The following is a 19,713-nucleotide window of genomic DNA, read 5'->3' as shown; positions in this document are numbered from 1 at the left end:
TCCGTTTATTATACCCGTGGATACCCGTTTAGCTACCCGTCCCGTGCCCGTGACGGATTTTACCCGCGGGTACCCGTGGACATGGGTATTTTTGCCACCCCTACTCCCAAATTGTTTTGCTTGAGCTATGTGTCTTTTTGTTGAATAAAGAGGGTTTGACCAAGTCCGTGTGAGACCTACCTCAATTGATAATATCAACCGGATCCGAACTTAAGATCTCGTAGTTGTATTGTATGTGAATTTTAGTGGTTCTTGTCACATTGTCTATGGACAAAAAAAAAAAAAAAAAAAGGAGGTTTGAGCAATATATGTTACATTTCATATTTTTATTTTACAATTTATATACTTTTCATTTTATTATCGTAGTGTATTTTGAGTATGTTATTATGTCTGAATTAAAGAATTGTCGTATATTTTTTGGCTTAACCCTTATGTTCCTTAGGCGAAGAGTGTCATTTTCTTTTTGAAGCAAGAGAGAAAAGTATACTAATAATTCAGTTTGACATAAGGTAAATATAGTGTTGTTAATGGCTATTTCAATCATAATTTATACACTTTTTTTTTTTAACTATTAGTTTTTTTACTGAAGTTCATTAATAACTCGGTTTAACTTTGCTCAAAATTTGTAATAGAAAGAAAATAAAAGTACAAAGAATGAAAGATAATATGCTAGTCTTTACAAACTATTATTTGATATATTAGAATTTAATCCTTCATATAAACTTACAATAATGAATTAAATTAAACTAAATACAATACTTTATTTTTTGGTACAATGTAAGGAAATTAAAGGGCGAGGAATACAAGACAAATAATTTGACTATCTATAGAATGAAATTAAGGAAATATATAGGATAGAAGACTGCCGCATTCACTTGGCAGGGTGCAATTAGAGAGTGTTTTATATAGCTTTGCGCCAAAGATACGCCAAATATTGGTTGGTTATTCAAGCTTATTGTGTTCTGGATATATCTTCAAGAACCTGCGAAGTATATAGGAAAAGATAAATATTATATTATTAGTAAATTAAGCAGAATTATGCATACACAGATAACTTGTTAAAATATTAAATCCGAAATTTTCAAATACTTATTACACAAGAATAAGAATGTTCTTTGCTTCTTTCTTTTGTTTTTGCGTATAAAATTGATGAAAGGTTATAAGGTAATTGCACAGATATGTAACAAGCTATACAATATATACACTCTTTCAATTTTGAACAAATTAGAAATGATTCACTTTTTTTCCAGCAAACGTGGGGCCATTTATATTATAGTTATTCAGCAATGAACAATATAAGATATAGGATTAGAATCATCAATTTTTCATTATTAAGTGCACCGACAAGTCATAAGTCATTGTTTAAGTGCATGGACATATTGTAGTTGGATGAACAAGACAATGCCTAAGAGAAAATTAAACATATTAATGTGTATATGTATGGAGTTATGGACCACATGTATAAAACTAAGACCATCCACAATGGTAGGGTCTTAACTATTTAAGACCCGGTACCTAATAGGTACTCCCATTGTGGAGAAATTTTTTGGGGGTCTTCTAAGACCTAGGGTCTCACTTAAGACCTCAATGCTTAAGTGGGTCCCACATTACTTTTGCTTAAAATAATCAATGTCATTGTACTATTACTTTTCAATTGCAATTTACCTTGATTTTTTAATGTTATTGGTGGGTCCTATTTAGACCTCCATTGTAGTGGTTGAGTACCTATTAGGTACTATTATTAAAAAATAATAAAAAAGTGATGTGTCAATGTGGGACCCATTTAAGACCTCAAAGTTGAGGGTCTCCATTGTGGATGCTCTAATAACTATAGCACTTTTCAGGGACTATCTATTCCCAAATTCTTATCCCATTCAATATCTAATTAAGTTTAGGGGCTCATAAATCAAAAAGTATGGCTTCGTTTAGACTTCCCTCATAGGCATTAAATTAAGAACATGGTCATAAGAAAATGAAAATGTGCAGAAGTACATATATTATACGTTAGGAGTTGGGGTTAGTTTTGTAACGAGGAAAAGGGATATGGCCACGCTCAATACGTTGAACATCTTCTTTGAGGATCTCATAGTGACTTTTAACATCTTCAACTGATTTTCCAACCACTTTGGCAACATTGTGCCATCTTTCAGGAGTTTCTCTATCATATAAAGCCAATGCTTGTTCAAACAGTTTGTTCTGCCTTGCAGTCCAAGAGGTTGCCATTTGTTGATGAATGAATGAATGAATAATATTGTCAGAAAAAAGAATAAGGTTGGTTATTATATTTTTCAGTCAAGTGAAGGTATGGGAAAGTGGTGACTAATTCAGTTCCTTATATGCAGGAGAAAAAGTGCATGTCATGTTGGTGGAGGAATAATGTATATTTTCTAAAATGACACTGAAGATAATTAAGGTGACTCGTTCCCTTAAGAACCACATATGACACCTAGCTAGTTGAAGAGGAGGAGATTCTAGATCAAAAGACATATGAATGCCTTTATACATATTCTTCTAAATCATCTTTGGTGTATAGATCTTTGTCAAGTGGAGTCTACATCTTTTCGTGGTTCATTTTGGTGCTATGGTTGGAGGTTATGCAGCTAGCACAACTTGTGCATGCCTTAGCCAATTCATTGATAATATTTTTAATTTTTTAAAATGAAAAAAAAAAAAGTGTAGGGTTATTTCCATTTCTATTGAAAATGAATGATTTAATTTAACAATGGAATTTTTTTTCAAATGCATCTAAACAAATCATCACATCATGTAGATATTTACAAAGATCTTTTAGGAATTAACTTAAGAAAGTGACACTATGATGTGATTTTTTTAGTTACAACACTGTGAAGAAGGAGGTGCATGCAAATTTTCTGACTGACCCGCTAGATAGAAAATCGACACTTAAGCTTGTGGGTGTTATGGTGTACGGATGGGTAGGTGGAAAACATGCGTGTGTAGACTTGACTTAGGAAGTTAAGAATTTTTTTTGTAATTTTCCTTTTTTGTGGTGGTGGTGGGGGGGTGATGATGTTAGGAAATTGTCTTGGATAAAATGAGATGCTTTATGTATACATAGGGAGAATTGAGGTTTGGGGTTCAGGAGGTTGAAGGAGTTTAATTTGTCTTTACTTGGCAAATGGGTGTGGAGGATGTTGGAGGAAAGGCGAAGCTTGTGGTATAATATGTTGTGTGCGAAATATGGTGAGGATGGGGGCCAATTCCATGTGGTGGCAAAACTTGAATCTTACTAGGATGGGGAATGGTTTGTTAGATGATCGGTGGTTGTTGGATAATATTTCTAGATAGCTGAGGGATGGGACTTCTTCGTTGTTCTGGAAGGATCCTTGGTTGGATGGTGTATCTTTAGATGTTAGATATGCTAGGTTGTTTGATATTGTTGTTAATAAATTTGTCATAGTTGCAGAGATGTTCACTTTGGGTTGGGAGGTTAATGGTGAGGCGTGGAAGTGGAGAAGGAGATTGTTTACGTGGTAGGAGAGGTTGGTAAGGGAGTGTGCGGAGCAGCTTTCACTTCTTGTTTTGCAGGTTGGTGTGACTAACAGGTGGATTTGGAAACTTCATTCTTCCTCTAGGTACACAGTCAAAAGCGCTTATAATCACTTGACTAGGTCGGATGTGGCAATCGATGACCGCTGCAATCATGTTTTATGGCTTAAGCAAATTCTGTTTAAGGTCAATATTTTTATTTGGTGTTTGTTTCTGAATAGATTAATTAGCAACAAAGATGAATCTATTTAGGAGAAATATCTTGGATTATAATGATTTTTTTGTTCGGCCGCTTGCAGATTAGTAGAGGATCAGTATCATTTTGTTATTTTCTTACGGATTAAGCTAACTTGCGGATTAAGCAAAAATTTTAAGTATTCCGCGAATCAGTTTTCATGTGAGTGGATATGTCCGAAACTTTCTGGACGTTCAGTTGGATCGGATTATAATGAAACTTATTCATTAAGAAAACGCTTTTGGATAATGATTAAATTAAAAAAAATAATAATTTAGCATTTTTTAGGTGATAAAAAAATGTTTCTTTTTGACCCAAGCTCGACTGGACGAACGGCGTAGTCGTTGTGCGTGATGTGATATGTGTGTGTGTGTGTGTGTGTGTGGATATGTCCGAAACTTTTCGGATGTTCTGTTGGATCGGATTATAATGAAACTTATTCGTTAAGAAAGCACTTTTGAATAATGATTAAATTAAAGAGAAAAAAATCAACATTTTTCAGGTGATAAAAAATATATTTCTTTTTGACTCAAGCTCGACTGGACGAACGACGTAGTCGTCGTGCGTTTTTGTAAGTGTTCACCCATTCGCAAAAGTGGGTACCCTAAGGGTACACCTTTGGAGGTCACCCTCCACTTATATAAGCATTTTTAGTGAGTATGTTCTACCCAATGTAAGACATTTTTTCAATTCATACCAATACTAGTTCTTTTCTAAGGAACTTGTGTTTATTCTTCCAACTTCCACTCAAATTCAACTAGTGTTCCAACAAATCTGATAAGCAATATTTCTAGAAAGTTTGAGCAACATTGTATTGATTAAAACCCACACAAGTGAATTGAAATTTTTAAAAGGGTTAAGACACAAGGGATCCAATAAACTATTCATCATTAATCCAAATACTCGTGAGGATAATTTTGCACACTTAGGGTCAACACATCCTTTACTAAATCCCTAGGATCTCTGAGATTGATTTTGGGATGTTACATCTTCCTCCTTCTACTATATCACACGCAACACCTTCTTCCTCATCAAGACCCACACATCCTCTTCCTTTTAATAGCCCTGCCGCCTATGTAAAGACATTTGCACATGAGAAAGATAAACTCACTTGTAATTATAAACCTCTCCTAGTCCTCCACCACCAATTGACTTGAGCGTTGAAGTGTTTGCAAATACAATATCCCTGTCGAGAAATTAACCATCCTCCACTGCATTTCTACTAAATAGCTACAAACACAGAAATTGTTATTATGTTGTGTATAGCTAAAATAAGACCATAGTTGTCTTTCAAGTACAATTAAGATGGTATTGCAATTACAGGTTTGAAACGCGGATTCAAACCCATATCCTCACTTCTCTACACTTAGTGTGATGAAGTTTTGCAGTTAGATTCGTTATAGAAAAAAAAAAAGTAGTTCAACTAACATTTGCTCCAGTTTTTTTTAGGACTATAAACGATGTGGCGTGTTTGCTCGGGCATAACATTTTCATATGCACATAGACTTCCAAATTGTTTTGCTTGAGCAATATATGTCTTTTTGTTGAATAAAGAGGGTTTGATCAAGTCCGTGAGACTTAGCTCAATTGATAATATCAACGGGATCCAAACTTAGGATTTTGCAGTTGTATATGCGAGTATTAGTGGTTCTTGTCACATTGTCTATGGACAAGAGAAAGGGGGTTTGAGCAATATATGTTACATTTCATATTTTTATTTTACAGATTATATTTACTTTTCAATTTCTTATCATATTGTATTTTGAGTACATTATTCCGTCTGAATTAAAAATTGTCGTATATTTTTTAGTTTAACCCTTCTGTTTCTTCAGACAAAGAGTGACATTTTCTTTTTGAAGTAAGAGGGAAGAGTATACTAGTAATTTAGAGTCTGACATAAGGTAAATATAGTGTTGTTAATGATTATTTCAATCATAATTCAAACACATATATTTATTTTGAACGATTTGTTTTTTTACTGAAGTTCATTAATCACTCGGTTTAACTTTGTTTAAAATTTGTAATAGAAAGAAAATAAAAGTACAAAGAATGAAAGATAATATGATAGTTTTTACAAACAATTATTTGATATATTAGAATTTAATCCTTCATAAACTTACAATAATGAATTAAATTAATCTAAATGCAATATTTTATTTTTGGTACAGTGTAAGGAAATTAAAGGGCGAGGAATACAAGACAATTAATTTTACTAGCTATAGAAAGAAATTAATATATAGGATAGAAGAGTGCCACATTCACTTGGCAAGGTGCAGTTAGAGTCTTTTATAGCTTGCGCCAAAGATACACTAGTATGCATTGTTGTTTATTAAAGATACGTCAAATACTGGTTGGTTATTCAAGCTTAATTATTGTGTTCTGGAAATATCTTCAAGAACCTGCGAAGTATATCGGAAAAGATAAATATTATTAGTAAATTAAGCAGAAATTATTATGCATACATAGATAACTCGTTAAAATATTAAATCCCAAAATTTCAAATACTTATTATACAAGAATAAGAATGTTCTTTGCTTCTTTTTTTTTCCGTATAAAATTGATGGAAGGTTATAAAGTTTTTTTTGAAGAGGAGAAAGGTTATAAAGTTAATTGCACAGATATGTAACTAGCTATACAATATATGCACTCTTTGAATTTTGAACAAATTAGAAATGATTCACTTTTTTTCCTCTTTGGAATTCAAACTTCAAGCACGTGCATTTGTTTGAACCTGCAAGCTTGGGGCCATTGATATTATATAGTTTATTCAATGGACAATATAGGATATATGATTAGAATCATCGATTTTTCATTATTAAGTGCACCGACAAGTCATAAGTCGTTGTTTAAGTGCATGGACATATTGTAGTTGGATGAACAAGACAATGCCTAAGAAAAAAATTAAACATATAAATGTACATATGAAGTAAGTTATGAACCACGTATATAAAACTAATAACTGTCGCACTTTTTAGGGACTATCATCTATTCCCAAATTCTTATCCCATTCAATATGGACCCCGCATAGCACAAGTACTTTAAGTACACGGCAATCATAGTGCAAATATTAATTGAGATTTTATATTATGGTAAACCTCAATATTATGAGAGAGGAATCTTATTTAAGTAAGCCTTTGTTGAGACAATTTCTTGGACAACTAACATATACAAAGAAATTTTAAGTAGTGGCATAAAAATCAAACCAATAGAGAGAAAGTAAAAACACAATGTGAGTATGAGAGATAAAGATGTCACAAAAGTTGTTAAAAAAATGGTTGTTCAAATATCATTTCTCTTATGAGATGGTCTATTTTAAATAACAGTTGCTTATTCTGCACAATTTAGGGTGCCTATATGTTTGTAAAGATAATAGAAAATTTGAAATACAGCGACAAATCTTACTATAGTTTCAAAATTTTAGTCTTTTTTAAAGAAGTTAAATTAGCCTACTTAAATTGGTACTAGAGAATAGAATTGAACCTGAGATCTCAAGGAAACTCTCAGGTCCTAAAAGTCAATACCACTAGGCCAATCCAAGTGGGTTTAGTTTCTAAATTTAAGTTAAACTTAGTTTAGGGGCTTTAATATAAGTGTTTAATATATTAGGCTTTAATATCTAATTAAGTTTAGCGGCTCATAATCCAAAGAGTATAGCCTCTTTTAGACTTCCCTCAAAAACATACTAATTTAAGAACATGGTCATAAGAAAATGAAAATGTGTAGCAGTACATATATTATACCTTAGGAGTTGGTGTTAGTTTTGTAACGAGGAAAAGGGATATGGCCACGCTCAATACGTTGAACATCTTCTTTGAGGATCTCATAGTGACTTTTAACATCTTCAACTGATTTTCCAACCACTTTGGCAACATTGTGCCATCTTTCAGGAGTTTCTCTATCATATAAAGCCAATGCTTGTTCAAACAGTTTGTTCTGCCTTGCAGTCCAAGAGGTTGCCATTTGTTGATGAATGAATGAATGAATAATATTGTCAGAAAAAAGAATAAGGTTGGTTATTATATTTTTCAGTCAAGTGAAGGTATGGGAAAGTGGTGACTAATTCAGTTCCTTATATGCAGGAGAAAAAGTGCATGTCATGTTGGTGGAGGAATAATGTATATTTTCTAAAATGACACTGAAGATAATCAAGGTGACTCGTTCCCTTAAGAACCACAAATGACACCTAGCTAGTTGAAGAGGAGGAGATTCTAGATCAAAAAGATATATGAATGACTTTATACATATTCTTCTAAATCATCTTTAGTGTATAGATCTTTGTCAAGTGGAGTGTACCTCTTCCGTGGTTTATTTTGGTGCTCTAGTTGGAGGTTATGCAGCTAGCACAACTTGTGCATGCCTAAGCCAATTCATTGATAATATTTTTATTTTTTTATATAAAAAAATGAAGAAAAATAAGTGTAGGGTTGTTTCCATTTCTATTGAAAATGAATGACTTAATTTAACAATATAACTTTTTTTTTTACAAATGCATCTAAACAAATCATCACATCATGTAGATATTTACGAAGATCTTTTAGGAATTAACTTAAGAAAGTAACACTATGATGTGATTTTTTTTTTTTTGTTACAACACTATGAAGAAGGAGGTGCATGTGAATTTTCTGACTGACCTACTAGATTGAAAATTGACACTTAAGCTTGTGGATGTTATGGTGTACGGATGAGTAGGAGGAAACATGTGTGTGTAGACTTGACTTAGGTTTCACCACTTGTGAGATTAGGGATGGGGGCTTTTACGTTAGGACAGTTAATTCTAAAAATTGCGACAAGCAAGATACTGAAACATGAGAAAACGTGTTTGACAATCAACATGGTTTTATACCATTTGCATTTGACACCTGTGGTTGTTGACTTTTTACGTACATAGAGTTCAAAGGGTCATGCATAGCAATGTCATGTCTCATAAGTCCATGAATGTTGTGTTTACAATAATTGATTTGTCATCCTAAAAGGTCTAACGGCGCAACTTGTTGTCCATTTGTTTTCTACTAATGTGTAATTAATCCTTGATATATATAATTTGTAACTAGTAAAAAAAAGATGTGATTTTATTTGATGTATATGCAAAAAAAAAATTATAGCATCATTTCATATAGAAATTAATATCTTTTAATGAAGATAGACTTTACATAAATTTGTTTAAGCCATTTTTATAACTTATCCTAAAATTAGGTTTACAGTTTGCTGATGATACTCTTTTGATTGGTGGGAAAAGTTGTGTAAATGTTCGCGCTTTGAATAACATTTTGCTTTTGTTTGAGAAAATATCTGGGTTAAAAGTAAATTTTCATAAAAATATGTTGTTTGGTATTAATGTGGCGGGTTTTTAGCTTCATGAGGCGGCGGTTGTTATGAATTGTAAGCATGGTTGTTTACCTTTTGTGTGTTTGGGGCTACCTATTGGTGGTGATCCGCGAAAGCTTCAGTTCCGGTACCATTTGGTTGATCGTATACGAAGTAGACTGTCTAGTTGGAAAAGTAAAACCTTTCGTTTGGGGTCGGCTGATTCTCCTTAAATCTGTAATGTCCTCAATTCCAGTTTATTTTATGTCCTTCTTCAAAGCTCTCTCAGATATCATTTCTACCCTTTAGGAAATTGTCTTGGATAAAATGATATGTTTTATGTATACATAGGGAGAATTGAGGTTTGGGGGTCAGGAGGTTGAAGGAGTTATTTTTTTTCCCTTGGTAAATGGGTGTGGAGGATGTTGGAGGAAAGGGAAAGCTTGTGGTATAATGTGTTGTGTGCGAAATATGGCGAGAATGGGGGGGCAGTTCCATGTGGTGCCAAAGCTTGAATCTTATTTGGGTGGGGAATGGTTTGTTAGATGATCGGTAGTTGTTGGATAATATTTCTAGATAGCTGGGGGATGGGATTTCTTCGTTGTTCTGGAAGGATCCTTGGTTCGATGGTGTATCTTTATATGTTAGGTTGTTTGATCTTGCTGTTAATAAATTTGTCATATATAGTTGTATAGATGTTCTCTTTGGGTTGAGAGGATAATGGTGAGACGTGGAAGTGGAGAAGGAGATTGTTTAAGTGGGAAGAAGGGTTGGTAAGGGAATGTGCGGAGCAGCCTTCACTTCTTGTTTTGCAGGTTGGTGTGACTAACAGGTGGATTTGGAAGCTCCATGCTTCCTCTAGGTACACGGTCAAAAGCGCTTATAATCACTTGACTAGATCGGATGTGGCAATTGATGACCGATGCAATCATGTTTTATAGCTTAAGCAAATTCCGTTTAAGGTCAATATTTTTATTTGGCGTTTGTTTCTGAATAGATTAGCAACAAAGATGAATCTGTTTAGGAGAAATATCTTGGATTATAATGATTTTTTTTGTTCGGCCACTTGCGGATTAGTAGAGGAGATCATTTGTTATTTTCTTAAGGATTAGGCTAACTTGCGGATTAAGCAAACTTTTTAAGTACTCCGTGAATCAGTTTTCATGTGAGTGGATATGTCCGAAACTTTCTGGATATTTTGTTGGATCAGATTATAATGAAACTTATTTGTTAAGAAAGCACTTTTGAATAATGATTAAATTAAAAAAAATTAATTTAACATTTTTCAGGTGATAAAAAATATATTTCTTTTTGACCCAAGCTCGACTAGACGAACGACGTAGTCGTCGTACGCGTATGTAAGTGCTCACCGATTCGCAAAAGTGGGTACCCCAAGGGTACACCCTTGGAGGTCACCCTCCACTTATATAAGCATTTTTAGTGAGTATGTTCGATCCAATGTAGGACATTTTTTTCAATTCATACCAATACTAGTTCTTTTCTAAGGGACTTGTGTTTATTCTTCCAACTTCCACTCAAATTCAACTAGTGTTCTAACAAATCTGATAAGCAATATTTCTAGAAAGTTTGAGCAACATTGTATTGATTAAACCCACACAAGTGAATTGAAATTTTTAAAAGGGTTAAGACACAAGGGATCCAATAAACTATTCATCATTAATCCAAATACTCGTGAGGATAATTTTGCACACTTAGGGTCAACACATCCTTTACTAAATCCCTAGGATCTCTGAGTTCCTCCTTCTACTATGTCACACGCAACAGGACTTGGATCCTCCCCAGCGAGAATTTGACCGGATGGTGTGCAGTGAAGATTGAACCTTTAATTACCTTTTTAATAATTATAAATGCCTGCAATGAAAAAAATTTAATGGAGAGGATCTCACTGGACTCTCCAGTCACAGGAGAGAATATGTTCCCCACGCAACACCTTCTTCCTCAATCAAGACCCACACATCCTCATCCTTTTAATAGCCCCGCCTATGTACAGACATTTGCACATGAGAAAGATAAACCCACTTCTAATTATAAACCTCTCCTAGTCCTCCACCACCAACTGACTTGAGCGTTGAAGTGTTTGCAAATACAATATCCCTGTCCATAAAGTAACCATCCTCCACTGCATTTCTACTAAATAGCTACAGACACCAGAAGTTGTTATTATGTTGTGTAAAGCTAAAATAAGACCATAGTTGTCTTTCAAGTACAATTTAGATGGTTTTGCAAGTACAGTTTTGAAACGCGGATCCACACTTAGTGTGATGAAGTTTTGCAGTTAGATCCGTTATAGAAAAAAAAAATGTAGTTCAACTAACATTTGCTCCAGTTTTTTAGGACTATAAGCGATGTGTGTTTGTTCGAGCATAACATTTTCATGTGCACATAGACTTCCAAATTGTTTTGCTTGAGCAATATATGTCTTTTTGTTGAATAAAGAGGGTTTCAGCAAGTCTGTTAGACTTAACTCAATTGATAATATCAACCGGATCCACACTTATGATATTGAAGTTGTATGTTTGAGTTTTAGTGGTTCTTGTCACATTGTCTATGGACAAGAGAAAAGGGGGTTTGGGCAGTATATGTTACATTTCATGTTTTTATTTTACAATTTATATTTACTTTTCAATTTCTTATCATATTGTATTTTGAGTACATTATTCCGTCTGAATTAAAAATTGTCGTATATTTTTTGGTTTAACCCTTATGTTTCTCACACAAAAAGTGTCATTTTCTTTTTGAAGTAAGAGGGAAGAGTATACTAGTAACTCAGAGTTTTACATAAGGTAAATATAGTGTTGTTAATGATTATTTCAATCATAATTCAAACACATATATTTATTTTGAACACTTTGTTTTTTTACTGAAGTTCATTAATCACTCGGTTTAACTTTGTTCAAAATTTGTAATAGAAAGAAAATAAAAGTACAAAGAATGAAAGATAATACGATAGTTTTTACAAACAATTATTTGATATATTAGAATTTAATCCTTCATAAACTTACAATAATGAATCAAATTAATCTAAATACAATATTTTATTTTTGGTACAATGTAAGGAAATTAAAGGGCGAGGAATACAAGACAGTTAATTTTATTAGCTATAGAAAGAAATTAATATATAGGATAGAAGAGTGCCACATTCACTTGGCAAGGTGCAGTTAGAGTCTTTTATAGCTTGCGCCAAAGATACACTAGTATGCATTGTTGTTTATTAAAGATACGTCAAATACTGGTTGGTTATTCAAGCTTAATTATTGTGTTCTGGAAATATCTTCAAGAACCTGCGAAGTATATCGGAAAAGATAAATATTATTAGTAAATTAAGCAGAAATTATTATAGATAACTCGTTAAAATATTAAATCCCAAAATTTCAAATACTTATTATTCAAGAATAAGAATGTTCTTTGCTTCTTGTTTTTTTTTTTCGTATAAAATTGATGAAAGGTTATAAAGTTTTTTTTGAAGAGGAGAAAGGTTTTAAAGTTAATTGCACAGATATGTAACTAGCTATACAATATATGCACTCTTTGAATTTTGAACAAATTAGAAATGATTCACTTTTTTTCCTCTTTGGAATTCAAACTTCAAGCACGTGCATTTGTTTGAACCAGCAAGCTTGGGGCCATTGATATTATATAGTTTATTCAATGGACAATATATAATAGAGGTATTCTTGTATGGTCACATGACCAAATCAATAATTTTTGAACATCAATTTTTCATTATTAAGTGCACCGACAAGTCATAAGTCATTGTTTAAGTGCATGGACATATTGTAGTTGGATGAACAAGACAATGCCTAAGAAAAAAATTAAACATATAAATGTAAATGTACATATGAAGTAAGTTTTGAACCACGTATAAAAACTAATAACTGTCGCACTTTTTAGGGACTATCATCTATTCCCAAATTCTTATCCCATTCAATATGGACCCCGCATAGCACAAGTACTTTAAGTACACGGCAATCATAGTGCAACTATTAATTGAGATTTTATATTATGGTAAACCTTAATATTATGAGAGAGGAATGTTATTTGAGCAACCCTTTGTTGAGACAATTTCTTGAACAACCAACATATACAACGAAATTTAAGTAGTGGCGTAAAAACCAAAGTAATAGGGAGAGAAATTAATATCACAATGTGAATATGAGAGAAAAAAGTTATCACAAAGTTGTCAAAAAATTGTTGTTCAAATATCATTTTTCTTATGAGATGTTTTTTTTTAAACAGTTGCTTATTCTGCACAATTTAGGGTGCCTATATGTTTGTAAAAATAATAGAAAATTTGAAATACAGCGACAAATCTTACTATAGTTTCAAAATTTTAGTCTTTTTTAAAGAAGTTAAATTAGCCTACTTAAATTGGTACTAGAGAATAGAATTGAACCTGAGATCTCAAGGAAACTCTCAGGTCCTAAAAGTCAATACCACTAGGCCAATCCAAGTGGGTTTAGTTTCTAAATTTTAGTTAAACATAGTTTAGGGGCTTTAATGTAAGTGTGTAATATATTAGGCTTTAATATCTAATTAAATTTAGGGGCTCATAATCCAAAGAGTATAGCCTCTTTTAGACTTCCCTCAAAAACATAATAATTTAAGAACATGGTCATAGAAAATGAAAATGTGTAGCAGTACATATATTATACCTTAGGAGTTGGTGTTAGTTTTGTAACGAGGAAAAGGGATATGGCCACGCTCAATACGTTGAACATCTTCTTTGAGGATCTCATAGTGACTCTTAACATCTTCAACTGATTTTCCAACCACTTTGGCAACATTGTGCCATCTTTCTGGAGTTTCTCTATCATATAAAGCCAATGCTTGTTCAAACAGTTTGTTCTGCCTCGCAGTCCATGAGGTTGCCATTTGTTGATGAATGAATGAATGAAATAATATTGTTAAAAAAAGAATATGGTTGGTTATATATTTTGTTTAGTCAAGGGAAGGTATGGGAAAGTGGTGACTAATTCAGTTCCTTATATGCTGGAGAAAAAGTGCATGTCATCTTGGTGGAGGAATAATGTATATTTTCTAAAATGACACTGAAGATAATTAAGGTGACTCGTTCCCTTAAGAACCACAAATGACACCTAGCTAGTTGAAGAGGAGGAGATTCTAGATCAAAAAGACATATGAATGCCTTTATACATATTCTTCTAAATCATGTTTCATATATCTTTGTCAAGTGGAGTGTACATCCTTTCGTGGTTCATTTTGGTGCTCTTGTTGGAGGTTATGTAGCTGGCTTTGTGCATGCCTTAGCCAATTCATTGACGATATTTTGCTTTTTTTTAAAACATGAAAAGAAGAAAAGAGAAAAAAAAAATAATGGAATTCCGTATCCATTTCTATTTAAAATGAACGATTTAAGTTGTATGCACAAATACTGTAAAAAGAAAAATTGGTACAAAAGAGGGCCTAAGCTCGAAGAAAAAACAAAACTAAGAAGCTAGCCGAACACTACTAGGCATGCAAACCTCGGAAATATCATCAAAAAGTAAGCTACGGAGGTCATTAGGAGGAGCCTCCACCACAGAATAACTATAAGAATCCAAAGACAAACTATAATTAGCAAGTCAGGCAGCACTTCGGTTTCCCTCGCGCAAAGTATGAAGAACTTGGACCTGCCAATCCAAACTCAAAAGATTGTGAATACGTCTCACCAAAATGGGAACAACCACCCCCCCCCCCCCCCCCCCCCCCAAGATTGCATTTATACGTTATCATATCAATTAAGAGCTTTGAATCACTCTCCACAATAAGTTGTGGAATGCGGGGTGAAGTAGTAAAATAATCGACCTCAACTTTTTCTCACTAAAATTCAAACCTCTGACTACTCTCTAAAGCTCTTCCAGAAACCACCGCTTCCTCCCTTCTTCTCCAAATCTTCCACCTCCGATGTAGCTCCGGTGGTGGTGGTGCGATGAGGCTTTTCCTCCGCACCACCTTTTCGCCCTTCAACCCTCGTTGGATCGTTTTCTTCCTCAGTTTAGCTCTGGTTTCGCTGGTTTTTACCCATATGCTCATGATCTCCTCTACCAACTTCTTATGGCTTCTCGTTTTTGGCTGGGTTTGGTGTTCGATCTGGTTAAATGGGATGGTGCACGTTCTCTAGGCTAGATCTGTTTGAAGATTGTGATTTGTTGGGTGGTAGGGCCGGTTCACTTGTGGTGGTGTTCTGTTGGTGGTGTTTTCGTTGGTGGGTCGGATCTCAATGTGGTGGTCTCGTTGTTGTTAGTGGTGCGACAATACTTCTCACGTGGTGGTCTCGTTTAGTGGTGGTGGTTTTCCTCCCCTCTATTTTGTTCTTGTCTTGCTGCGTTTCTGGCTTGTTCAAATTTGATCCAGACATCGCCTCCCTGCCTTCCAGATTCGATCATTCTTTTTTACAAGATGTTGTGGTGGTTTGTGGTGGTGCGATGCGTGACTTTGTCCTCCGCACCACCCTTTTCCTCGTTGGGGTTTCTATTGTACAGATAGGCAACTGTTCAGCTGGATTTGATGGTGGTGGTCACGGTTGTTCTGTTTCCGGCGACTGCAGGTGTCGCGGCATCTCTTCATTCATGATTAATCCTCCTTCAACGCAACTCCTGGATCGTTCGTATTCGTAAGGATCGTGATTGTGGTGGTTCGTGTCGGTGGTTGTGGTGGGTGTCGGTGTCCGTGTAACTCCCTTTTCAGATTTAGTTTTGGTTGTTTTGCTTGATTTGGTGGCAGATCCCCTCCGAGGTCTGGGTGGTGATTTCAGCTGAGGAGGTGGTGGTTTTACGTGGGGGTTCGTGGAGTTGTCTTGGTGTGGTTTGGATGGTTGGTCGTGGATTTTTTGGACTCGTTTTGGTGTCGGAACGGTTTGAGGACAAGAGTTATAATAGAGGGTGGCAGGTGTTGATTAGGTGAGGAGGTGGGTGCTTGTTGGGGTGATTTCCTTTAGAAGCAACCTCTGTTTCACGGGTCCATGTTCGTCGTCACTAGCTTTTGTTTGTGCTTTTTGGGTGGTTTAGGTGTTTACGGAGTTTGGAGGGTGCGCGTCACGTTGTGTTGAGCCTTTTCCTTTTGATTTGTTTGTTGTTTAAACTTTGCATGCCATGTCTTTCGTCTTGCATATTGTGTGCTGGTTTTCGGTGGGCCGGTTTGGCTTCGAGATCGGGAGTTGGGGTCTAGCTGCAATCTTTGTTTGACTTGATTTGGTTTTTCTCTAGTGTACCGGGGGCGAGGGGTGCCCTGCTAATTTGGTACTTAGTCTGGTGGGATTATCACTTTTGATTCGAGATCGGGAGTCAGTTCTTTGACTCAAGTTGGTTTTTGGGCTTTGTGTTGTGCTCTTTCGGTGGTTCGGAGATCGCGAGGTTTGTGATAGCTGCATGATCCTTCGGTTAGGCGCTCTTCGAAATGTGGCTCAACTTGGGTGTTGGGGTCTGGGAGTTTTATTTTGAGGGTGTTCTTTGTGGGTTAGTAGTGACGATGGGCGGTGGTGGATACCGTGTTTACAGTGAGTTTGTTTTAAGTGGTGATGTGTTTTGGTGGGTTTATCTTCAGGGGTGTTTTTAGGTGGTTATGGTGTACCGTCTATATGCGGCACCATTTGTATCTTGTTTCGTCCATACCTTGCGTCTTGCAGGGATGGAGTTTAATAATATTTGCCGATTCAAAAAAAAATTGTGGAATGCGGTCTCTCCAAATGTACTCCCCACATGTACTATTTGTAATTTGTAATTTTTTTTACAAATTCATCTGAACAAATCATCACACCATGTATATATTTGTGAATTTGTAATTTTTTTTACTAATTCATCTGAACAAATCATCGCACCATGTATATATTTGTGAAGATAATTTAGAAATTAATTTAAGAAAGTAATATATAATGTGATTTATTTTTGGTATTAACTTTGTGGAACAAGACATGGAAATTTGAAGTATGTTCGTGAAGTAAATATAGTTTGATAAAAAAATAATTCATTCGGAAACCAACTCAGGTTACTATAATATGTTTTGATTGAGGGAAGTTTGCAAGTTTGATTTGATTGCCTAAAGCAGTTGGATTTATTGCAGAAAAGTAAAGGATTTTGATTTAGAGTTCTTGCAATAATTAGGATTCTTCGAATCTTCTCTATCTCTTTATTAGGATTAATGCAAACAATTATCAGTTAAGAGATGAGGGTTTTTATTCAAGTGGTTAGTTCAGTAGAATCAAAGTGTCCCTCCTGATGTCATGTTGCTCCTCCATCACCCTAAATGTCATTTTTTTTAAAACCAAAAACAAAAGCAAAAAATTAGGTAGGAAATTTGCAACAACTTTTTTGTCTTCAAAATGTTGTTTACGAGACTTAAGAACTTTTATACATAATGCATGAGATCATTTTTTTTTAAACCAAAAACAAGCAAAAAAATTAGAGAGGAAATTGACCACAACTTTTTTGGAGCAAAAAGTTGTCTAAACGACTTAAGAACTTTTATACATGAGACCATTTTTAAAAAGGAAACAAATAAAGCAAAAAATAAAGAAGAAAATATGCGACCAATTTTTTGACTCCTAAAAATTGTCTAAGAGACTTAAAAACTTTTATATATAATAAGATAAGATGAGATCATTTTTTAAAAAACAAAAAAGAAAGCAAAAAAATAGAAAGGAAATTGGAGACAACTTTTTTCTCCAAAAAATTGTCTAAAAAATTTAAGAACTTTTTTATATATAAGATAAGATATCAAGAAATTGAAATCACTTGTTCCTTTTCTTGTTTCTCCCATGTAACACTTAAAAAAAAAAATCCTAAAAAAACAATTTTTAGTGTTACCATTGAAGTTGGTGTGTGACTCATCACACATGTAAGAACATATACCAATTGCTTATAAAGTCAAAAGAAAGAGAAATAATATTTTGACAACCACTTTTTGACAACTTTTGGACAACTTTCTCTTCATACTCACATGATGTTGTTATCCTCTCTCTTCCTTTTTCTCTCTCCATTGTTTTTGACCAATAAGAAGTGAGAAAAACAAGGTTGTCAACAAAGTTGTCATCAAATGGATGTCAAAATATCATTACTCCAAAAGAAAAGACTTAATTTAAAGAGAAGAAGAATGAAAACTTAAGTTTAATTAAAAGTTAAACGGTTTTGATCGATTATTCTTATTATATATGCTTTTTTTAGTTTAGAACTATTTGTTTTTTGGAAAATATGCTATCTTTTTTAGATTTTTAGTACACCTCCTTTTAGTGGATGTGTACCACTTTATATCTTGAACATTACCGGACCAAGAAATAAATTGTCGTGTTCTGTCTTATGTCAACTACCATATATGAAGAACATACAAAAGAACTACTATATATCAAGATATTATATACGAGTATATAGAAGATAGTACTTTTTTCTCTCAAAAAAAGAAGATACTAGTACTTTTTGCCTTTGATTATTCCACTAACTTTCTTCCAACTATCTACATATAGGGACTAAAACGAAAAGTTGTTATATTTATAGAGACCAAAAATATATTTAACCAAAAAAATGAGTAAGCATATTTCAACCATTAATGTAAAAACACATTTAAAACAAGTGTTAAAATGATTATAAAAGAGAAAAAAATGATTATTTCTATCCTTATAGAAAAACGTTGTCCACATGAGTTTAACTCAGTTAGTATATAGACATTCACATTGCATAATATATGCAGAGGATGTGGTTTGAATCACAAACATCTCGCTTATTCACCTCAAAAATATGAATTTCTAACTACTGCACTACTTGACTAAAAAATGGATGTTAGACAAGTTTTAGTTGTCAAAATAAATTTTCTCATTTAACAATGTTAAGTGTATACTATTCGAGATTCAAGTCTATTATTCCATGAAGAGAACAATTTTGTTGGTGAAGGAACACAGGACCATTGGATTGTGAATATGGATTTCTATGGTTGATACGAGGGATGCTGGAAGGTCCTACCAAGCAACTTGGCTGCACGAACTGTCCTTTCATAGTTTAAGTAGGCCTTCTGTCGTGAATTAACGTTGTTGGCAACATCTTGACCTTGTATTCTTTTTTCTTTTCTTAGTAGATTTTTGAAAGGCTAATCTATATAATATAAATTTATGACCTATTTCATGTCCCTTTATGGAAATAATTTTTCTTCTCTTCTCTTCTTGACATGTGTTGCTACAATTCAATCTTTTAGAATTTCCTAAACTCACGACACGTGGCACTCTAATGTTGTTTTATTCTTATGCATTATTTTTGGAATTATTATAACTTTGCATTATTGTAACTTTCACTATTAATTTTTGTAATTTATTTTTGGTATCATGTGTATCAATTATATTATATTATTGTGTTATATTATTTGTATTATAATGTAATGCAATATATAAATTATCTAAAAAAGAAATTAATAAGAATTTTTTAATGAAAAATATTGTTGTAACATTGACCGATTGATACCCTATTTAAACTAATCTTTTTTTTTTTTGGAGAGAAACATTAATTTTAAGACTGTCGTTGTATATATTTAATAACTTATATCAAGTAGCCATGTTTTTAACAAAAAACAAAAAAAAATGCATTATTTTTTTTATGTTTTTTTAAATGTTTTATAACTTATATCAACAAGCCATATATATATATATATATATATATGTGTGTGTGTGT

The 19,713-nt window shown here is 33.7% G+C and overlaps 3 pseudogenes across 4 annotated transcripts; all 3 read right to left on the bottom strand.

Annotated features, from left to right (window-relative positions):
• Positions 1-675: 675 nt before the first annotated feature.
• Positions 676-7,785, bottom strand: LOC146900809 (protein RADIALIS-like 1 pseudogene; annotated as a pseudogene). 2 transcript variants are annotated; one of them, XR_015022040.1, is made up of 2 exons: positions 7,483-7,785; positions 676-982 (listed from the first exon to the last, which is right to left on the bottom strand). The product of XR_015022040.1 is annotated as a protein RADIALIS-like 1 pseudogene, transcript variant X2 (transcript). The 2 variants fall into 2 exon arrangements; XR_015022039.1 differs by lacking the exon at positions 676-982 and adding an exon at positions 5,918-6,141.
• Positions 737-2,320, bottom strand: LOC146900810 (protein RADIALIS-like 1 pseudogene; annotated as a pseudogene). The gene is made up of 2 exons (XR_015022041.1): positions 2,004-2,320; positions 737-982 (listed from the first exon to the last, which is right to left on the bottom strand). The product of XR_015022041.1 is annotated as a protein RADIALIS-like 1 pseudogene (transcript).
• A 4,339-nt stretch (positions 7,786-12,124) lies between the features above and the next one.
• Positions 12,125-14,023, bottom strand: LOC146900808 (protein RADIALIS-like 1 pseudogene; annotated as a pseudogene). The gene is made up of 2 exons (XR_015022837.1): positions 13,720-14,023; positions 12,125-12,348 (listed from the first exon to the last, which is right to left on the bottom strand). The product of XR_015022837.1 is annotated as a protein RADIALIS-like 1 pseudogene (transcript).
• Positions 14,024-19,713: the final 5,690 nt, after the last annotated feature.

The sequence above is a fragment of the Medicago sativa genome, chromosome 8 (assembly GCF_051527215.1).
Source record: "Medicago sativa cultivar Bolivia chromosome 8, Bolivia_mono, whole genome shotgun sequence".
Classification (NCBI taxonomy): domain Eukaryota; kingdom Viridiplantae; phylum Streptophyta; class Magnoliopsida; order Fabales; family Fabaceae; genus Medicago; species Medicago sativa.
Note: the sequence above shows the minus strand (reverse complement) of the source record. Positions and strands in the feature narration are given on the sequence as shown.